This window comes from Euprymna scolopes, chromosome 46 (genome assembly GCF_053919585.1).
Source record: "Euprymna scolopes isolate OS-2025 chromosome 46, ASM5391958v1, whole genome shotgun sequence".
In the NCBI taxonomy this organism is placed as follows: domain Eukaryota; kingdom Metazoa; phylum Mollusca; class Cephalopoda; order Sepiida; family Sepiolidae; genus Euprymna; species Euprymna scolopes.
Genome location: NC_136527.1, coordinates 193,505,940 through 193,512,130, shown reverse-complemented (window position 1 = coordinate 193,512,130; position 6,191 = coordinate 193,505,940).

Sequence of the window (6,191 nt, the reverse complement as noted above, 5' to 3'; positions counted from 1 at the left end):
TTTTATAGTGAATTGTTATAGGCAATAAATATAGTTTTTAGAGATTTTATAGTGAATTGTTATAGGCAATAAATATAGTTTTTAGAGATTTTATAGTGAATTATTATAGGCAATAAATATAATTTTTAGAGATTTTATAGTGAATGGACATAGGCAATAAATATAGTTTTAGAGATTTTATAGTGAATTGTTATAGGCAATTAATATAGTTTTTAGAGATTTTATAGTGAATTATTATAGGCAATAAATATAGTTTTTAGAGATTTTATAGTGAATTACTATAGGCAATAAATATAGTTTTTAGAGATTTTATAGTGAATTGTTATAGGCAATAAATATAGTTTTTAGAGATTTTATAGTGAATTGTTATAGGCAATAAATATAGTTTTTAGAGATTTTATAGTGAATGGACATAGTCAATAAATATAGTTTTAGAGATTTTATAGTGAATTGTTATAGGCAATAAATATAGTTTTAGAGATTTTATAGTGAATTGTTATAGGCAATAAATATAGTTTTAGAGATTTTATAGTGAATTGTTATAGGCAATAAATATAGTTTTTATAGATTTTATAGTGAATTGTTATAGGCAATAAATATAGATTTAGAGATTTTACAGTGATATGTTATAGGCAATAAATATAGTTTTTAGAGATTTTATAGTGAATTGTTATAGGCAATAAATATAGTTTTTAGAGATTTTATAGTGAATTATTATAGGCAATAAATATAGTTTTTAGAGATTTTATAGTGAATTGTTATAGGCAATAAATATAGTTTTTAGAGATTTTATAGTGAATTGTTATAGGCAATAAATATAGTTTTTAGAGATTTTATAGTGAATTATTATAGGCAATAAATATAGTTTTTAGAGATTTTATAGTGAATGGACATAGGCAATAAATATAGTTTTAGAGATTTTATAGTGAATTGTTATAGGCAATAAATATAGTTTTAGAGATTTTATAGTGAATTGTTATAGGCAATAAATATAGTTTTAGAGATTTTATAGTGAATTGTTATAGGCAATAAATATAGTTTTTATAGATTTTATAGTGAATTGTTATAGGCAATAAATATAGTTTTAGAGATTTTACAGTGATATGTTATAGGCAATAAATATAGTTTTTAGAGATTTTATAGTGAATTGTTATAGGCAATAAATATAGTTTTTAGAGATTTTATAGTGAATTGTTATAGGCAATAAATATAGTGTTTAAAGATTTTATTGTGAATTGTTATAGGTAATAAATATAGTTTTAAGAGATTTTATAGTGAATTGTTATAGGCAATAAATATAGTTTTTAGAGATTTTATAGTGCATTGCTATAGGCAATAAATATAGTTTTTAGAGATTTGATAGTCAATTGCTATAGGCAATATATATAGTTTTTAGAGATTTTATAGTGAGTTATTATAGGCAATAAATATAGTTTTTAGAGATTTTATAGTGAATTGTTATAGGCAATAAATATAGTTTTTAGAGATTTTATAGTGAATTGTTATAGGCAATAAATATAGTTTTTAGAGATTTTATAGTGAATTATTATAGGCAATAAATATAATTTTTAGAGATTTTATAGTGAATGGACATAGGCAATAAATATAGTTTTAGAGATTTTATAGTGAATTGTTATAGGCAATTAATATAGTTTTTAGAGATTTTATAGTGAATTATTATAGGCAATAAATATAGTTTTTAGAGATTTTATAGTGAATTACTATAGGCAATAAATATAGTTTTTAGAGATTTTATAGTGAATTGTTATAGGCAATAAATATAGTTTTTAGAGATTTTATAGTGAATTGTTATAGGCAATAAATATAGTTTTTAGAGATTTTATAGTGAATGGACATAGTCAATAAATATAGTTTTAGAGATTTTATAGTGAATTGTTATAGGCAATAAATATAGTTTTAGAGATTTTATAGTGAATTGTTATAGGCAATAAATATAGTTTTAGAGATTTTATAGTGAATTGTTATAGGCAATAAATATAGTTTTTATAGATTTTATAGTGAATTGTTATAGGCAATAAATATAGATTTAGAGATTTTACAGTGATATGTTATAGGCAATAAATATAGTTTTTAGAGATTTTATAGTGAATTGTTATAGGCAATAAATATAGTTTTTAGAGATTTTATAGTGAATTATTATAGGCAATAAATATAGTTTTTAGAGATTTTATAGTGAATTGTTATAGGCAATAAATATAGTTTTTAGAGATTTTATAGTGAATTGTTATAGGCAATAAATATAGTTTTTAGAGATTTTATAGTGAATTATTATAGGCAATAAATATAGTTTTTAGAGATTTTATAGTGAATGGACATAGGCAATAAATATAGTTTTAGAGATTTTATAGTGAATTGTTATAGGCAATAAATATAGTTTTAGAGATTTTATAGTGAATTGTTATAGGCAATAAATATAGTTTTAGAGATTTTATAGTGAATTGTTATAGGCAATAAATATAGTTTTTATAGATTTTATAGTGAATTGTTATAGGCAATAAATATAGTTTTAGAGATTTTACAGTGATATGTTATAGGCAATAAATATAGTTTTTAGAGATTTTATAGTGAATTGTTATAGGCAATAAATATAGTTTTTAGAGATTTTATAGTGAATTGTTATAGGCAATAAATATAGTGTTTAAAGATTTTATTGTGAATTGTTATAGGTAATAAATATAGTTTTAAGAGATTTTATAGTGAATTGTTATAGGCAATAAATATAGTTTTAGAGATTTTATAGTGAATTGTTATAGGAAATAAATATAGTTTTTAGAGATTTTATAGTGAATTGTTATAGGCAATAAATATAGTTTTTAGAGATTTTATAGTGAATTGTTATAGGCAATAAATATAGTTTTTAGAGATTTTATAGTGAATTGTTATAGGCAATAAATATAGTTTTTAGAGATTTTATAGTGAATTGCTATAGGCAATAAATATAGTTTTTAGAGATTTTATAGTGAATTGCTATAGGCAATAAATATAGTTTTTAGAGATTTTATAGTGAATTGTTATAGGCAATAAATATAGTTTTTAGAGATTTTATAGTGAATTGTTATAGGCAATAAATATAGTTTTAGAGATTTTATAGTGAATTGCTATAGGCAATAAATATAGTTTTTAGAGATTTTATAGTGAATTGTTATAGGCAATAAATATAGTTTTTAGAGATTTTATAGTGAATTGTTATAGGCAATAAATATAGTGTTTAAAGATTTTATCGTGAATTGTTATAGGTAATAAATATAGTTTTAAGAGATTTTATAGTGAATTGTTATAGGCAATAAATATAGTTTTTAGAGATTTTATAGTGAATTGTTATAGGCAATAAATATAGTTTTTAGAGATTTTATAGTGAATTGTTATAGGCAATAAATATAGTTTTTAGAGATTTTATAGTGAATTACTATAGGCAATAAATATAGTTTTTAGAGATTTTATAGTGAATTGTTATAGGCAATAAATATAGTTTTTAGAGATTTTATAGTGAATTGCTATAGGCAATAAATATAGTTTTTAGAGATTTTATAGTGAATTGCTATAGGCAATAAATATAGTTTTTAGAGATTTTATAGTGAATTGTTATAGGCAATAAATATAGTTTTTTAGAGATTTTATAGTGAATTGTTATAGGCAATAAATATAGTTTTTAGAGATTTTATAGTGAATTGCTATAGGCAATAAATATAGTTTTTAGAGATTTTATAGTGAATTGTTATAGGCAATAAATATAGTTTTTAGAGATTTTATAGTGAATTGCTATAGGCAATAAATATAGTTTTTAGAGATTTTATAGTGAATTGCTATAGGCAATAAATATAGTTTTTAGAGATTTTATAGTGAATTATTATGGGTAATAAATATAGTTTGTAGAGATTTTATAGTGAATTGTTATAGACAATAAAAACAGATGGAATAGAGCCTCGAAAGTCTACAACTTTGAATAAAGATTTTATAGTGAATTGTTATAGGCAATAACTATTGTTTTTAGAGATTTTATAGTGAATTGTTATAGGCAATAATTAATATATTGTTTCAAGTTTAAGAAAAGTTTTAAATTATTATATTTTTTGGAGTCAGTGAAAATTTTATGTTTTAAATGTTATATACCTACGTTTGACATGTTTTGTTTACAAAGGAGTCACCATTATTAAGGCTTAGATGTCACTCGAGGATAAGGGTTAATAATCATACAGTTGTCAATTGAACATTGTCGTTCTAATTGTATGTGGAAATTCAGTAAATTGAATTACATAAGGGAAATGGCTCATTAAGAACATGTTTACGTTGGACTGTAAAATGACGATATTGTAGTCAGCTGGAAAGCAGGCAAATGGAAGAGATGTACAGGTGTGCATTCTAAGAAAGAAACTTTGTTCATGGAACCTATGCTTATGTTTAGGTTTAGATAAAGAGGGGGGAGTATTGATAGTTTTTTCAGCTAGACGAGTTTCTCGTGAAAGTTTGGTGAGGGGACTATAGATTAGAGCTCAGGAGCACTTGCCATGAAAATAATGATAAAGCAGAGAGAGGTTGTGCAAAAGACATTCCAGAGAAGATAACATGGCATCACCCACTAAGCTAGGAAGTCTACTGTTAACTCTGTCAAGGCAGGGAACATGAGTTGGAATAGATACATTGAGATCATTGCCAAGAATGCTGCAAAGAAGGTGGGCTCTCTCTACTCTGCTAGAATGTTACTTACACTTAAAATATCCTATACCACTACAAAGCTACCATTCGTTCATGTATGGATTATTGTTGTGACATTTGGGTTGGTGCATCTGCTACTAGTCTATCGCTCCTGGGCAGGGTTCAAAAGAGAGTCGTCAATCTAATAGATCATAAACTTTCATCTAAGCTTCAGCCGCTGTCTCATCAAGAAAATATTGCATCCCTCCGCGTGTTTTACAAGTATTTTAATGGTGGGTGTTCTGATGAACTACAGGCTCTTGTACCCCCTTTATGAAAATATCCCTGATAAACTCGACAACCAGCAAAGTCTCACCCATACACAGAAGAGATCCCTAGATGTATGAAAGCCTTCTACTCTAATAGTTTCTTCCCCAGAACAGCTAGACTTTAAAATTCTCTTCTGCTTGACATGCAGAAATTCAAGTGTAATGTAAACATACATCTTGCTGCTAAACTCCCTACATAGTAACCTGACACTTAGGTTCCTGATAGTAGCCCCATACATCCAAGTGGCAATGTTTGGTGTAAAAAAAAATATGGTAAAACCAAACGAGAAAACCATGTGAAAAAGTAAATTTATATTAATAGATAATTGTCGACAGAAAACTACTTCTAAAAGTAAAAATAAATAAAAGATAAATAAATAAAAACAATGAAATACTGAAAAACTATGATGGTTTCGATCGTAAATATTTACCAATTGTTTTTTTCAATATTCAGTTTCTGTTGATTGGTGATGGCCAATAAATGAGGGCTCATTTTATGTAAACTTCAATAAAGAAAACGATCCTTATTATTGGATAAAATATCAAAATACCTTGTACAAACACCGTATTTGCACAAAACAAAAATTAACCCAAAACCGAGTGATTCTGGCGTTCGCAAAACGCAACACACTAAAATTTTGTAAACGCGAAAATTACAAGATCCCCAAAATTTCAGGCAGCAAAAGACTGTAAAAATGACGTCACGTAATTAAAAAGGAGAAAGTTCTTTTTTTACCCTGAGTCGCGCATCCGTAAATTTCTTTTCTGAACGTTTGTATTAATTTTTTCATTTTTTAATTTAATTATTTTTCTATGTTCTTATTTTAATTTTTTTTTTCTTAATTATTGTTTAATGTTATATAAAAAAATATGTTACGCCGAAAGTTTCACATTCTTGCGAGCAAGGAAATTATTAAAATCTTGCATATAAAATTATGCGAAAACCGTAATTTAAAAAAAAGTAGAAATATTTTTTGCAATTATAATTTTTTTGTTTGAAAATATTAAATCAACAATGCTTAATTCGATGGTAATATCGGTAGTTCGAGAAATTCATTTTTCTTCGGGTTATATAGAATTCATTAATACGGATTTGGGGTGTTTTTCGTAATGTTCCTATAAAAATTATTTAATTTTATTATTATTGTTACAAATTACGATGCTTTATTTATACATAAAAAAGGAAAAATAAATCCTTGCGTCTTTTGT